The following is a 17,110-nucleotide window of genomic DNA, read 5'->3' on the forward strand; positions in this document are numbered from 1 at the left end:
TTTATCTTTTTTAAAATGCTTTAGTATAAAAAGTAGTTATTCTAACTCCTGAGACCTTTTTTTTCATTGTGCTTTAGGTGAAAGTATACAGCTAAAGTTAATTTCTTGTTCAAAAATTTATACACATATTGTTTTGTGACAGGTGAAATCCCCACAATGTGACAGTACACTCCTCCTGTGTCCTGGGTTCCCTGTGTCCATTTGAGCAGTTCCTGTCCCTTCTTGCCTTCTCATCCTGCTTTTGGACAGGAGCTGCCCATTTGGTCTTTTATATCTGATTGAACTAAAAAGGACATTCCTCATGCATATTATTTTGTTTAATAGTCCTGTGTAATCCTTGTCTTACATCAAATTGCCTGTTTCTACAAGAGACCATCTCAAGAATAGATTTGACACATTGAACACTAGTGACTGAAGACCAGACGAGTTGTGGAATGACATCAAGGACATGAAGAAAGCAAGGGATCATTGAAAAGACAGGAAAGAAAGAAAATACCAAGCTCGATGTCAGAGGAGACTCTGAACCTTGCTCATAAATGTCAAGCAGCTAAAGCAAAAGAAGAAATGATAAAGTAAAAGAACCGAACAGAAGATTTCAAAGGTCAGCTTGAGAAGACAAAGTAAAGTATTATGATGACATGTGGAAAGAGCTGGGGATAGAAAACCAAAAGGGAAGAGTATGCTCAACATTTCTCAAGCTGAAAGAACTGAAGAAAAAATTCAAGCCTTGAGTTGCAATAGTGAAGGATTCTATAGGGAAAATATTAAATGACACAGGAAGCATCAAAAGAAAATGGAAGGTATACACAGAATCATTATACCAAAAAGAATTAGTCGATGTTCAACCATTTCAAGAGATGATATATGATCAGGAACTGATGGTACTGAAGGAAGAAGTCCAAGCTGCTCTGAAGACACTGGTGAAAAATAAGCCTCCAGGAATTGATGGAATATCAACTGAGCTGTTTCAACAGATGCAGCGCTGGAGGTGCTCACTTGCCTATGCCGAGAAAGCTTCCTGGCCAACTGACTGGAAGACACCTATATTTATGCCTATTCCCAAGAAAGGTGGTCCAACCAAATATGGAAATTATAGAACAATTTCATTAATATCACATGCAAGCAAAATTTTCCTGAAGATCTTTCAAAAACAGCTGCAGCAGTATGTTGACAGGGAACTGCCAGAAATCCAGGCTGGTTTCAGAACAGGACATGGAACCAAGGATATCATTGCTGATGTCAGATGGATCCTGGCTGAAAGCAGAGAATACCAGAAGGATGTTTACCTGTTACTGACTATGCAAAGGCATTCGACTGTGTGGATCATAACAAATTATATAACATTGTGAAGAATGGGAATTCCAGGACACTTAATTGCGCTCATGAGGAACCTTTACATAGATCAAGAAGCAGTTGTTCAGACAGAACAAGGGGATATTGTTTGGTTTAAAGTCAGGAAAGCTGTGCACCAGGGTTATATCATTTCACCACACCTATTCAATCTGTATGCTGAGGAAATAATCCGAGAAGCTGGACTATATGAAGAAGAATGGGGCATCAGGATTGGAGGAAGAATCATTAACGACCTGCGTTATGCAGATGACACAACCTAGCTTGCTGAAAGTAAAGAGGACTTGAAGCACTTACTAATGAAGATCAAAGACCACAGCCTTCAGTATGGATTACACCTCAACAAAAATCCTCACAACTGGACCAATGAGCAACATCATGATAAATGGACATAAGATTGAAGTTGTCAAGGATTTCATTTTACTTGGACCCACAATCAACAGCCGTGGAAGTGGCAGTAAAGAAATCAAACAACGCATTGCATTGGGTAAATCTGCTGCAAAGAACCTCTTGAAAGTGCTGAAAAGCAAAGATGTCACCTTGAAGACTAAGGTGCACCTGACCCAAGCCATGTTATTTTCAATCACATCGTATGCTTGTGAAAGCTGGACAATGAATAAAGAAGATCGAAGAAGAATTGAGGCCTTTGAATTGTGGCATTGGCAAAGAATACTGAATATATCATGGGCTGCCAAAAGAAGGAACAAATCTGTCTTGGAAGAAGTACAACCAGAATACTCCTTAGAAGCAAGGATGGCGAGAACTGCGTATTACATACTTTGGACATGTTGTCAGGAGGGATCAATCTCTGGAGAAGGACATCATGCTTGGCAAAGTACAGGGTCAGTGGAAAAGAGGAAGACCCTCAACGAGGTAGATTGACACAGTGGCTGCAACAATGAGCTGAAGCATAACAATGATTGTAAGGATGGCGCAGGACCAGGCAGTGTTTTGTTCTGTTGTGCATAGGGTCTCTATGAGTCGGAACCGACTCGACGGCACCTAACAACAACAACAACAATCTTTGTCTGAAGAGTGGGCTTTGAGAATGGTGTCTTTGGTTCATGTGGTCCTTAGTCCTTGGGGCTAATATTTTCCTTGTGTCTTTGGTTTTCTTCATTCTCCTTAGCTTCAGGTGGGATGGGAGCAGTTGACTGATCTTAGATAGCCACTCAAAAGCTTTTAAGACTCCAGGCACCGCTCACCAAAGTGGAATGTAGAACATTTTCTTCTTTTTTTTTTTTTTTTTTTTATTGTGCTTTAAGTGAAAGTTTACAGTTCAAGTTAGTTTCTCATACAAAAGTTTATACATGAATTGTTATTTGACCCTAGTTGCTCTCTCTATAATATGACAGCACACTCCTCCTTTCCATCCCGGATTTCCCATGCCCATTCAACCAGCTCCTGTCCATTTCTGCCTTCTCATCTCACCTCCTTACAGGAACTGCCCATTTAGTCTCCTGTATCTACTTGAACTAAGAAACACATTCTTCACAAGTATCATTTTATGTCTTATAGTCCAGTCTAATCTTTGTCTGAAGAGTTGGCTTCAAGGATGGTTTTAGTTCTGGGTTATTGGAGAGTCTGGGGGCCATGCCTTCTGGGGTTCCTTCAGTCTCAGTTAGACCATTAAGTCTGGTCTTTTTACTAGAATTTGGGTTCTACACCCCACTTTTCTCCTGACCTGTCAGTGACTCGCTGTTGTGATCCTTGTCAGGGTGGTCTTTGGTGGTAGCCGGGCACCATCTAGTTCTTCTGGTCTCAGGCTGATGGAGTCTCCGGCTTATGTGACTCTTTCTGTCTTTTGGGCTAATATTTTCCTTGACTCTTTGGTGTTCTTCATTCTCCTTTGCTCCAGGTGGGTTGGGACCAATTGATGCATCTTAGATGGCCGCTTGCTAGCTTTTAAGACCCCAGATGCCACTCACCAAAGTGGGACGCAGAACATTTTCTTAATAAACTTTGTTATCCCAATTGACCTAAGATGTCCCCTGAAAACATGGTCCCCAGACCCCTTCCCCTGCTACGATGTCCCTTGAAATGTTTGGTTGTATTCAGGAAACTTCTGAGCTTTTGGTTTAATCTAGTTGTGCTGACTTCCTCTGTTTTGGGTGTTGTCCTTCCCTTCACCTAAGATAATTCTTGTCTACTATCTCGTTGGAAACCCTGGTAACGTAGCATTTAAGAGCTACGGCTGCTAACCAAAATGTCGGCAGTTCGAATCCACCAGGTGCTCCTTGGAAACTCTATGGGGGTAGTTCTATTCTGCCCTATAGGGTCACTATGAGTCGGAATCAACTCGACGGCAACGGGTTTGGTTTTGGGTTTTTTATCTATTTAGTGAATACACTCTCCCTCCATCCCCACCCTTGTAGCCATCAAAGAATGTTTTCTTCTGTGTTTAATCCTTCTCTTGAGGTCTTATAACAGTGTTCTCATTCAATATTTGTCTATCTGCAACTGACTAATTTCACTCAGCATCATGACTTTCACATTCATCCATGCTAGGAGATGTTTCACAGATTCATCATTGTGTAGAACACTTTCTTAAGAAACTTTGTTATGCCAATTGACCTAGATGTCCCCCAATAACTCTTAAGATCTTAAAGAAGACAAGCTGTATCAGAAAGTAGCTTGTATAATCCTGTGAGTGTTGCAACTACACCACTCCTAACCTCCCCGTAGTCAAATTCTGATGTGATTCCTCAAGGGCCCTCTTTGCTCTGACCTCAGATTCTTCCTCCCCCAGAACTGATGTCATACTGAGTTACCATTACATATAGAACAGTGAACATATATCTCAGGTATGCAGTAGTGCAAACTGTACTAGGATTTTCAACCACCGCCAGAACTAGCTTCTTAATTCTCACATTCCAGATTTACCTCCCTGGATGAGAAGGATAACAACTTATCCCACTCTAAAGATTCTTGAGTTGCATCACCATTATCTCCACCTCCAACTCCATCTGCATCTTACCCTAATCCTAAAACCCAACTCATTACCATTTCCAAGGAATTCAGGCCAGCCTATACTGTGTCTTAAGATATCTCTTTTGTAATAGGCCGACTCCAGAAAACTTTCTATGTAGTGCAATATTTTATAGTATTTATTGCTTCAGGGGTACATCATGTGATTCTTGTCTTCAAGAATCAACGATCCCTTAGACTACTTAAAAATCTCATTTGGAACCCCTTTCTGAATGAATGTATAATTTGTTATAATATCAATGACTTTCCATACTTAAATTTCTACCTCCTTCTGGTGAACTGTGAAATATTAGGCATTAATTTTCTCAGAGTTTAGCAGTTTAGAGCTCTATCTATAACAATAAACAAAATCAAATTTGGTAAATTTATATGGTGGACTAATCCATACTGTAATTTACTTGTATTTTCCACAGTTGTAATTCTATACTTCTAATAAGCCATACTCATAATAATCTATACTTGTAATTTTTTTAATTAATTTTTATTGAGCTTCAAGTGAACATTTACAAATCAAGTCAAACTGTCACATGTAAGTTTATATACACCTTACTCCGTACTCCCACTTGCTCTCCCCCTAATGAGTTAGCCCTTCCAGTCTCTCCTTTCGTGACAATTTTGCCAGCTTCCAACTCTCTCTATCCTCCCATCCCCCCTCCAGGCAGGAGGTGACAACACAGTCTCAAGTGTCCACCTGGTACAAATAGCTCACTCTTCATCAGCATCTCTCTCCTACCCACTGTCCAGTCCCTTTCATGTCTGAGGGGTTGTCTTTGGGAATGGTTCCTGTCCTGGGTCAACAGAAGGTTTAGGGACCTTGACCGCTGGGATTCCTCTAGTCTCAGTCAGACCATTAAGTATGGTATTTTTGTGAGAATTTGGGGTCTGCATCCCACTGATCTCCTGCTCCCTCAGGGGTTCTCTGTTGTGCTCCCTGTCAGGGCAGTCATCGGTTGTGGCCGGGCACCATCTAGTTCTTCTGGTCTCAGGATGATGTAGGTCTCTGGTTCATGTGGCCTTTTCTGTCTCTTGGGCTCTTAGTTATCATGTGACCTTGGTGTTCTTCATTCTCCTTTGATCCAGGTGGGTTGAGAGCAATTGATGCATTTAGATGGCCGCTTGTTAGCATTTAAGACCCCAGACGCCACATTTCAAAGTGGGATGCAGAATGTTTTCATAATAGAATTATTTTGCCAATTGACTTAGAAGTTCCCTCAAACCATGGTCCCCAAACCCCCGCCCTTGCTCCGCTGACCTTTGAAGCATTCATTTTATCCCGGAAACTTCTTTGCTTTTGGTCCAGTCCAGTTGAGCTGACCTTCCATGTGTTGAGTATTGTCCTTCCCTTCACCTAAAGCAGTTCTTATCTACTAATTAATCAGTAAAAAACCCTCTCCCACCCTCCCTCCCTCCTCCCCTCGTAACCACAAAAGTATGTGTTCTTCTCAGTTTATACTATTTCTCAAGATCTTATAATAGTGATCTTATACAATATTTGTCCTTTTGCCTCTGACTAATTTCGCTCAGCATAATGCCTTCCAGGTTCCTCCATGTTATGAAATGTTTCACAGATTCGTTACTGTTCTTTATCGATGCGTAGTATTCCATTGTGTGAATACACCACAATTTATTTATCCATTCATCCGTTGATGGACACCTTGGTTGCTTCCAACTTTTTGCTATTGTAAACAGAGCTGCAATAAACATGGGTGTGCATATATCTGTTTGTGTGAAGGCTCTTAATTCTCTAGGGTATATTCTGAGGAGTGGGATTTCTGGGTAGTATGGTAGTTCTAACTGTTTAAGATAACGCCAGATAGATTTCCAAAGTGGTTGTACCATTTTACATTCCCACCAGCAGTGTATAAGAGTTCCAATCTCTCCGCAGCCTCTCCAACATTTATTATTTTGTGTTTTTTGGATTAATGCCAGCCTTGTTGGAGTCAGATGGAATCTCATCGTAGTTTTAATTTGCATTTCTCTAATGCCTAATGATCGAGAGCATTTTCTCATGTATCTGTTAGCTGCCTGAATAGCTTCTTTAGTGAAGTGTGTGTTCATATCCTTTGCCCACTTCTTGATTGGGTTGTTTGTCTTTTTGTGGTTGAGTTTTGACAGCGTCATATAGATTTTAGAGATCAGGCGCTGGTCAGAGATGTCATAGCTGCAAATTCTTTCCCAGTCTGTAGGTGGTCTTTTTACTCTTTTGGTGAAGTCTTTAGATGAGCATAGGTGTTTGATTTTTAGGAGCTCCCAGTTATCTGGTTTCTCTTCGTCATTTTTGGTAATGTTTTGTATTCTGTTTGTGCCTTGTATTAGGGCTCCTAGGGTTGTCCCTATTTTTTCTTCCATGATCTTTATCGTTTTAGTCTTTATGTTAGGTCTTTGATCCACTTGGAGTTAGTTTTTGTGCGTGGTGTGAGGTATGGGTCCTATTTCATTTTTTTGCAAATGGATATCCAGTTATGCCTGCACCATTTGTTAAAAAGACTATCTTTTCCCCAATTAACTGACACTGGGCCTTTGTCAAATATCAGCTGCTCATATGTGGATGGATTTATATCTGGGTTCTCAATTCTGTTCCATTGGGCTATGTGCCAGTTGTACCAGTACCAGGCTGTTTTGACTACTGTGGCTGTATAACAGGTTCTGAAATCAGGTAGAGTGAGGCCTCCCACTTTCTTCTTCTTTTTCAGTAATGCTTTGCTTATCCGAGGCTTCTTTCCCTTCCATATGAAGTTGGTGATTTGTTTCTCCATCACATTAAAAAATGACATTGGAATTTGGATCAGAAGTGCATTGTATATATAGATGGCTTTTGGTAGAATAGACATTTTTACTATGTTAAGTCTTCCTATCCATGAGCAAGGTATGTTTTTCCACTTAAGTAGGTCCTTTTTAATTTCTTGTAGTAGTACTTTGTAGTTTTCTTTGCATAGGTCTTTTACATCTTTGGTAAGATTTATTCCTAAGTATTTTATCTTCTTGGGGGCTACTGTGAATGGTATTGATTTGGTTATTTCCTCTTCGATGCTCTTTTTGTTGATGTAGAGGAATCCAAGTGATTTTTGTATGTTTATCTTATAACCTGAGACTCTGCCAAACTGTTCTATTAGTCTCAGTAGTTTTCTGGTGGATTCGTTGGGGTTTTCTGTGTATAAGATCATGTCATCTGCAAAGAGAGAGAATTTTAGTTCCTCCTTGCCAATCCGGATGCCCTTTATTTCTTTGTCAAGCCTAATTACTCTGGCTAGGACCTCTAGCACAATGTTGAATAAGAGCAGTGATAAAGGGCATCCTTGTCTGGTTCCCGTTCTCAAGGGAAATGCTTTCAGGTTCTCTCCACTTAGAGTGATGTTGGCTGTTGGCTTTGTATAGATGTCCTTTATTATCTTGAGGAATTTTCCTTCAATTCCTATTTTGCTGAGAGTTTTTATCATAAATGCGTGTTGGACTTTGTCAAATGCCTTTTCTGCATCAATTGATAAGATCATGTGGTTTTTGTCTTTTGTTTTATTTATATGGTGGATTACATTAATGGTTTTTCTAATATTAAACCAGCCCTGCATACCTGGTATAAATCCCACTTGGTCATGGTGGATTAATTTTTTGATATGTTGTTGAATTCTATTGGCCAGAATTTTGTTGAGGATTTTTGCATCTATGTTCATGAGGGATATAGGTCTGTAATTTTCTTTTTTTGTGATGTCTTTACCTGATTTTGGTATCAGGGATATGGTGGCTTTGTAGAATGAGTTAGGTAGTATTCCATCATCTTCTGTGCTTTGAAATACCTTTAGTAGTAGTGGTGTTAACTCTTCTCTGAAAGTTTGGTAGAACTCTGCAGTATAGCCATCCGGGCCAGGGCTTTTTTTTTGTTGGGAGTTTTTTGATTACCGTTTCAATCTCTTTTTTTGTTATGGGTCTATTTAGTTGTTCTACTTCTGATTGTGTTAGTTTGGGTAGGTAGTGTTTTTCCAGGAATTCATCCATTTCTTCTAGGTTTGTAAATTTGTTAGAGTACAATTTTTCGTAATAATCTGATATGATTCTTTTAATTTCAGTTGCGTGTGTTGTGATGTGGCCCATCTCATTTCTTATTTGGCTTATTTGTTTCTTTTCCTGTATTTCTTTAGCCAGTCTGGCCAATGGTTTATCAATTTTGTTAATTTTTTTCGAAGAACCAGCTTTTGGCTTTGTTAATTCTGCCTTCTTTCATTTCTGAGGTCATCCCTGATATCTTGAAGCATTCTGTAAATTAGTTTTTTATATTCTGTATCTGATAATTCCAGGATTGTATCTTCATTTGGGAAAGATTTTGATTCTTTTGTTTGGGGGGTTGTAGAAGCTGTCATGGTCTGCTTCTTTATGTGGTTTGATATCGACTGCTCTCTCTGAGCCATCACTAAGATATTGTAGTGATTTATTCTATATTTGCTCACTGAGTCTTATCTTGTTTTGTTTTCTTTCAACATACGGGGATGGGCTACTAGATTGTGCTGTCTTGATTGTTGTAGCCCTTGACTTACTTATGACCTATTACCAGCTGGTTTGGGCTGTTGCCAGATATATATGCCTGAGTCCCTTCACTATTCTTGAGTAGAATCTGATTTTGGGTCATCAAGTGTGTGATGCACCCTAACACCTATCCACCTTGAGAAGTAGTGGTGATAGTTGTGTGCACCAGATTCTATTAGCAGCTGGGTTTCACACTCCAAGAGGGGCAGGTTGCTGACAGGCTTCCCCCTAGTGTCAGTGAGGTAGGTGTGTCTCTATTCCTAAAGCACCTTGGTGGGAGGGCTCTGCAGCTGTACCTTAGGCCCCCAATGCAAGTACCCCTACAGATTGGTAGGTGTCACCCTACTTAGACCCCTAAGGCAGAAGGCTAGGTGGCCTGGGGGGAGCTTCAGCCCTCAGTTCCCTGTTGTGGGTCAGTTAGGGCTCTGTTGAATACGCAGAGATATCAGACCTGGGAAACTTGTTTTTCCAGTAAATCCGCTAAAAAAAATGCAGTCAGATCCCTATCAGAAATGCCTTTGCATTATAATAGCCACCTTGTTCCCTGTAGGGATGAAAGCCTGAGATATGGATCACATATGCTTGGCTGGAGCTGGTTCTGTGTTTTTAGTCCAATTAGGGAAGGATTTTTGGTCCCTGGGCTTTTTGTGGTTGCTTCTCTCAGGCCGGAAGAATGGGTTAGGAAAAGACCAAAAAAAAAAAAAAAAAAAAACAGGGAAAAGAAAAGCCGGGGAGTAGTTCTCCCTCTGGCTCAGGGAATTCCAATGTTAATGAAGCCGCCTGGGAAGGGCAGGGGAGGGTTCAGAAAAACAGGAGAGAGTAGCACCCCAGAATATAGCCAAAGTTACTTATCTTGCTTGGGATGACTATTTTACCTGAGATTCCCGAGGAGCCTCTCCCTTATGTATGCTGGCTGGGTAGAGATTGCCCCCGAGGGTCAGGCCCACGTCCCATGCTTGCGCTGTCTCAGAAGCCGTGGTCAGTTCCTCCGCTGCCAGTCCAAAGCCCAGCGTCAAGGTTCCCCAGCTGGGACGCTGCTCTCTGGGCTCCAAAACCAGTCGCTGCCTCCTGCGACTTCTCCTCCCGCCAGCCGCGTCGCGGCGCCCCCTGCTGACCTGCTGAGCCCCCTCCCGAGGTCAGTTCAGGGGGGTAGGGCTGCGCCGTGTGTTTGCGCCTCACAGGATGTTGTGTTCAGCTCCCCTGCGCTCAGTCTTAAGCCCGGCGCCAAGGTTACCTGACTGGGACTCTGGCTCCAGGCTCCGAAAATAGTCTCTGCTTCCCCATAGTTGTTCCTTCTCCTTCTCTGTCACTCAGGTCAACTCTTTAAATCTGTGTTTGTTGTTCAGGGTTCGTAGATTGACATGTATGTGATCGATTCACTTGTTTCTCCTAGTCTTTGTTGCAAGAGGGATCCGAGGTAGCGTCTACCTAGTCAGCCATCTTGGCCCCCCTATATTTGTAATTTTTATAAACCAATTAAAGTATACATATGTTCCCAAGTTTATAAAAGTGACTTTATCTCTGCAAGAGCAATTAACACTTTTATTTCATATATTTTAAATGATCCCAAATTGTCCACTTTCCATCCAAAAAAGAGAGAGAATTGACTTTCCCTCATGCCAGAAAATGTTAACTCTACATGTAATACGAGAAGGGAAGATAAATCTGCTTTATAAATAACAATCCTAGAGGTGTAGTGCTTAAAGCGCTTGGTTGCTAACCAAAAGGTCATAGGTGTGAACCTACCAGCCGCTCCTTAAGAGAAAGATGTGGCAGTCTGCTTCCGTAAAGATTTACAGGCTTGGAAATCCTATGTGGCAGTCTACTCTGTCCTGTAGGGTCACTATAAGTCAAAATCAAATCAACAGCATGCAACAACAATAACAACAAATACAATAGTGTGGCGTAGAAACTGGAGGTGTGTGCCAGAAGAAACAGATGGACTTACTATAAAACCTCAGATTCAACAGATATAAGAGAACATACATATACAGCAACCACCTAATTGTGTTGAAGACCAAATGTGGTTTAACTGGATATGACAAATAATACCAGGAAAAACTGCTAAGCAAAATAGTTTTCCTAAAGCAGTGAAAAACACTGAACAAGAGAATTGGGAAACTTCTCAGAATCATATAAAAATAAGAGTGTGTCTCCCTCACCAGGAATGTCAGACAGAATACAGATAATATATAAGACATATTAACACAAAGAAGTGTCTTGGCACACTTAAGTGCCTGGTACACAGAAAATGTACAATGAGTCGTGGTTGAATAAATGACTTTTCTTCAGTCTGTATTTGGGCAGCAACATAGGATCTAAAATACACTGCATGACCTGTTCTTTAAACACAGATATTATTTGTATAATACAAAAGCATTTACAAAACTATTAGGTTTTACACTACCACTCATCTGTCAGTTTGTCATACTGTGGTGGCTTGTGTGTTGCTGTGATTCTGAAAGCTATGTCACTGGTGCTTCAAATACCAGCAGAGTCACCCATGGTGAACAGGTTTCAGTGGAGGTTCCAGACAAAGACAGACTAGGAAGAAGGACCTGACAGTCTACTTCTGAAAAAATTGGCCAGTGAAAGCCTCATGAATAGTAAAGAAACACTGCCTGGCAGAGTGCTGGAAGATGAGTTCCTCAGGCTGGTAGGCACTCAAAATATGACTGGGGAAGAGCTGCCTCCTGAATTTAGGGTGGATAGAGTAAAACTTTCATGCCCTTAATTTGCTGATGTGGCACAACTCAAAATGAGAAGAAACAGTTGCAAACATCCATTAACAATAGGAATGTGGAATATGCAAGGTATGAATCTAGGAAAATTGGAAATCGTCAAAAATGAAATGGAACAAATGCATAAAGATCGACATCTTAGGCGTTAGTGAGCAGAAATGGACTGGTATTGGCTATTTTGAATCAGACAATCATATGATCTACTATGCCAGGAATGACAAATTGAAGAGGAATGGCATCACATTCACTGTCAAAAAGAACATTTCAAGATCTATCCTGAAGTATAACACTGTCAGTGATAGGATAATATCCGTATGCCTACAAGGAAGACCAGTTAATACAACTATTATTCAAATTTACGCACCAGAAGAAATTGAAGATTTTTACCAACATCTACAGTCTGAAATTGATCAAATATGAAATCAAGATGTATTGAAAGTTACTGGTGGTTAGACTGAAAAAGTTGGAAACAAAGAAGAAGGATCTGTAGTTGGAAATACAGCCTTGGTGATGGAAAGGATGCTGGTGATCACATGACAGAATTTTGCAAGACCAACAACTTACACACTGCAAATACCTTTTTCAACAACATAAATGGTGACTATACAGGTGAACCTCACTGCATGGAAAACACAGGAATCAAACGGACTACATCTGTGGAAAGAGATGATGAAAAAGCTCCATCTAATCAGTCAGAATAAGGTCAGGGCCCGACTGTGGAACAGACCACCAACTGCTCATATTAAAGTTCAAGTTGAAACCGAAGAAAATTAAAACAAGTCCACAAGAGCCAAAATACCACCTCGAGTATATCCCACCTGAATTTGGAGACCATCTCAAGAACAGAGTTGACTCACTGAAGACTAATGACCGAAGATCAGATGAGTTGTGGGATGACATCAAGGACGTCATACATGAAGAAAACAAAGAGTTATCAAAAAGCAGGAAGGAAAGAAGATCAAAATGGCTGTCAGAAGAGACTCTGAAACTCGTTCTTGAATGTGGAGTAGGTAAAGTGAATGGAAAAACGATGAAGTAAAAGAGCTGAACAGAAGATTTCAAAGGGCAGCTCAAGAAGACAAAGTAAAGTATTATAATGAAATGTGAAAAGACCTGGAATTAGAAAACCAAAAGGGGAGAACACACTCAGCATTTCTCAAGCAGAAAGAACTGAAGAAAAAATGTAAGCCTCAAGTTGCAATGCTGAAGGATTGTATGGGCAAAATACTGAATGACGCAGGAAGCATCAAAAGAGTTAGTCCATGTTCAATAATTTCAGGAGGCAGCACATGATCACGAACTGATGGTTTTGAAGGAAGAAGTCCAAACTGTACTGAAGGCATTGGTGAAAAACAAAGCTGCAGCAATTGAGACAAAATACCAATTGAGATGTTTAAACAAATGGATGCAGCGCTGGAGGTGCTCACTTGTCTGTGCCAAGAAATTTGGAAGACAGCTACCTGGCCAACCGACTGGAAGCAATCCATATTTGCCCATTCCAAAGAAAGGTGTTCCAACCAAATGCGGAAATTATCGAATAATATCATCATTATCACATGCAAGTAAAATTTTGCTGAAGACAATTCAAAAACGGCTACAGCAGTACATCAATAGGGAACTGCCAGAAATTCCAGCCATATTCAGAACAGGACACTGAATGAGGGATGTCACTGTTGATGTCAGATGGATCTTGGGTAAAAGCAGAGACTACCAGCAAGATGTCTACCTCTATTTTACTGACTATACAAAGGCATTCGACTTTGTGAATCATAACAAATTATGGACAGCATTTCAAAGAATGGGAATTCCAGAACACATAATTGTGCTCATGAGAAACCTGTACATAGACAAAGAGACAGTCATTCTAACTGAATAAGGGGATACTGCATGGTTTAAAATCAGGAAAGGTGTATGTCAGGGTTGTAGTCTTTCACCATACTTATTCAATTCGTATGCTGAGCAAATCAGAGAAGCTGGACTATTTGAAGAAGAACATGGCATCCAGATTGGAGGAAAACTCGTTAAAAACCTTCAATATGCAGGTTACACAACTTTGCTTGCTGAAAGTGAAGAGGACTTGAAGCACTTACTGATAAAGGTCAGAGGCTACAACCTTTAGTAAGGACTACACCTCAACATAAAGAAAACAAAAATCCTCACAACCGGACCAATGAGCAACATCCTGATAAAGGGAGAAAAGATTGAAGTTGTCAAGGATTTCATTTTACTTGGATCCACAAACAATGCCCATAACAGCAGCAGTCAAGAAATCAAATGACGTATTGTGTTGGGAAAATCTGCTGCTAAAGACTTCTTTGAAGTGTTTAATAGCAAAGATGTGCCTTTGAGGACCAAGGCGCACCTGATCCAAGCAATGATATTTTCGATCACCTCATATGCATGCAAAAGCTGGACAATGAATAAGGAAGACTGAAGAAGAATTGATAACTTTGAATTACGGTGTTGGCATAGTATGTTGAATATACCATGGACTGCCAGAAGAACGAACAAATATGTCTTGGAAGAAGTACAGCCAGACTGCTCCTTGGAAGGGAGGATAGCGAGACTTCATCTCACATACTTTGGACATTGTCTTAGTCATCTAGTACTGCCACCACAGAAATACCACAAGTGGATGGCTTTACCAAAGAAAAATTTATTCTCTCACAGTCTAGTAGATTACAAGTCCAAATTCAGGGCCTCAGCTCCAGGGGAAGCCTTTCTCTCTCTGTCCTCTCTGGAGGAAGGTCTTTGTCCTCAATCTTCCCCTGGTTGAGGAGCTTCTCAGGCACAGGGATCCTATGTCCAAAGGACGCACTCTGCTCCTGGTGCTGCTTTCTTGGTGGTATGAGGTCCCCAACTCTCTGCTTGCTTCCCTTTCCTTTTATCTCTTGAGAGATAAAAGGTGGTGCAGGCCACACCCCAGGGAAACTCTCTTTACCTTCGATCAGGGAGGTGACCTGAGAAAGGGTGGTGCTACAATCCCACCTAATCCTCTCAATTTAAAATTACAATCACAAAATGGAGGACAACCAAACACAATACTGAGAATCATGGCCTAACCAAGTAGACACATATTTTTGTGGGGGGCACAATTCAATCTATGACAGACATGTTATCAGGAGAGACCAGTCCCTGGAGTAGGACATAGAGGGTCAGCAAAAAAGAGGAAGACCCTCAAAGAGATGGACTGACACAGTGGCTGCAACGATAGGCTTAAACATATCAAAGATTTTGAGGATGGCTCAGGACCGGGCAGTGTTTCATTCTGTTGTATACAGGGTCACCATGAGTCAGAACTGATTTGATGACACATAACAACAACAGGTATTACACGTATTATGTACTCAAACGCATTGAGTATTATGAAGAAAATGTAAGTTTTGTTAAAGGAAAATATATCAACAACATGGGTATCTTTATTGCCAAAAAAAAAAAAAAAAGAATCACAAATTGCCAGTTTGAAGCACAGAGAAAAATATTTTCCTGGGCAGCAACATTCTTGAGTTTATAAACAGCACTGAGTGACAGAGAATCAAGCATTTGTATTTAAATTTGAACAATTTTATGAAGAAAAAGCAAATTTTGCAGTTATAGCAATGTCTACTGATAATCTTTATCAAAGTATTTTTAGGATATCTTTATTCTGAATAAATGACTTAATAAACATTTATTCATTCAATATATTTACTGAGCACTGTGCTAGGCACTGATGATACAGTGCTGTGGTGGTTAAGATTGCGTGTCAACTTGGCTGGGCCGTACATGTAATTCTCAGTGCTTATATGTGATCACTCCCATGATGGAATCTGCTGTGAGTAGCCAATCAGGTGACAGGGAGGTTCCTTGGGGTGTGGCCGGCATCCAATTATAAGCAGACACTCTGGCTTTTTGCTCACTCTGGATCCTGCAGCAACCTCCTGTTTGACTAACCTACAGTTCTTGGGATTTGAGCTATCAGCTTATCTGAGATCTTGGGATTCATCAAGCTTCACAGCCTGTGAGCGAGAGCCCTGCTCTCCAACCTGCCGAACCTACCGATCTTGGGTTCACCAGCCCCTGTAGCTACATAAATCAAGAGAAGTCTATCCTGATACGCAGACTTGGGATGTTCCAGCCTTTACAATCACATGAGCCATTTCTTTGATATAAATCTCTCTATATATTTATACATTCCACTGGTTTTGCTTCTCTAGAAAACCCAGCCTAGATATTTGGTACCCAGAGTGGTTCTAAAGAAACAAAATTGTAAGGATAAGTTTTATGAATTGGTTCTCAAGTCTGGTTAGTCTTAAAGATGCTGATGACTCTGCTTCCAGCAGTGAAAATGGCACCACTAATTCATGGCATGAGGTGGTGTTACAAATACACAAAATATCACCACCAGTAGATCACGTATTGGCAAAAGGCGAGGTGCTGGGTGAACACGTGTGATATCTTTCTAGAGTTTTGTCAGAATGAGAAGTATAAGAAATCTGGGTGGTTGGTCCTACTTTTGCTAGACAAAGTGCTGAAAAAAAGAGATATGTTCAGGGCTTCAGAGTCAAGGATCAAGTGCTGCACAAATGACCTCAAGGCTTCCACTTCTGCTTTGAAGGAAGGACTTATTTCTTGTAGTCACAGAGCTGAAATAGCTGAAAACCAAACCCAGAGTCTTATTGTAAAAGAGGCAGACTTAAAATGCCAGCTTAATTACCAACCTCAAGAGGTGTCTGAAGTTAAAGTAAGGGCATTGATTGGAAAGAAATGGATACTAAAACTTGGGATGGGGACATATGGACAGATAATCAGGAAGCTGGCGACACTGAGCCCCTCAATTCTGTTCAACCACTCCTGCCAGCAGAACCACTCCCATCTGAAGAGATTTCTTCATGTTTCTCTGCTAAACCACTCTGCCCAGAAAAACCTCCACTCCCATCTAATGAGATTAGCCCTAGCCCAGCTGCCTCTAAAGAGCCCTTGCCTGAGTCATTGCCTGAGGCAGATGCTTTACAAGACAACACTGAACCTTCTCAAAACAATTCCACACTATGGATTCTGGCTTCTAGACCTATTACTACACTTTAAGTCCCAGCAAGCCCCAAAAGGTGAAGTGCAAAGTGTGGCCCAGGAGGAGGTATGCTACACTCCAAAAGAATTTTTTGACTTTTCTAATATGTACAAACAGAAACCTGCAAAATATGTGTGGGAATGGCTACTAAAGGTGTGGGATAATGGTGCAAGGAACATAAAAATGGATCAGTCTGATTTTATTGATATGGGTCCACTAAGCACAGATTCTTCAATGCTTCAGCTTGAGAAGTTAGGAAAGGATCTAATAGTTTATTTGGTTGGGTTGCTGAAGCATGGATTATGAAGTGGCCTGCACCAGATCAAGTTGAAATACCAGATCTGCCTTGGTATACTGTAGAAGAAGGTATCCAAAGGCCTAGGGAAATTGGCATGCTAGAGTGGATTTATCAGGTTAGATCCACAGAGCCACATGTGGAGTGCCCAGGGGACACATGTTTTACCAC

Source organism: Loxodonta africana, chromosome 1 (assembly GCF_030014295.1).
Source record: "Loxodonta africana isolate mLoxAfr1 chromosome 1, mLoxAfr1.hap2, whole genome shotgun sequence".
Lineage (NCBI taxonomy): Eukaryota > Metazoa > Chordata > Mammalia > Proboscidea > Elephantidae > Loxodonta > Loxodonta africana.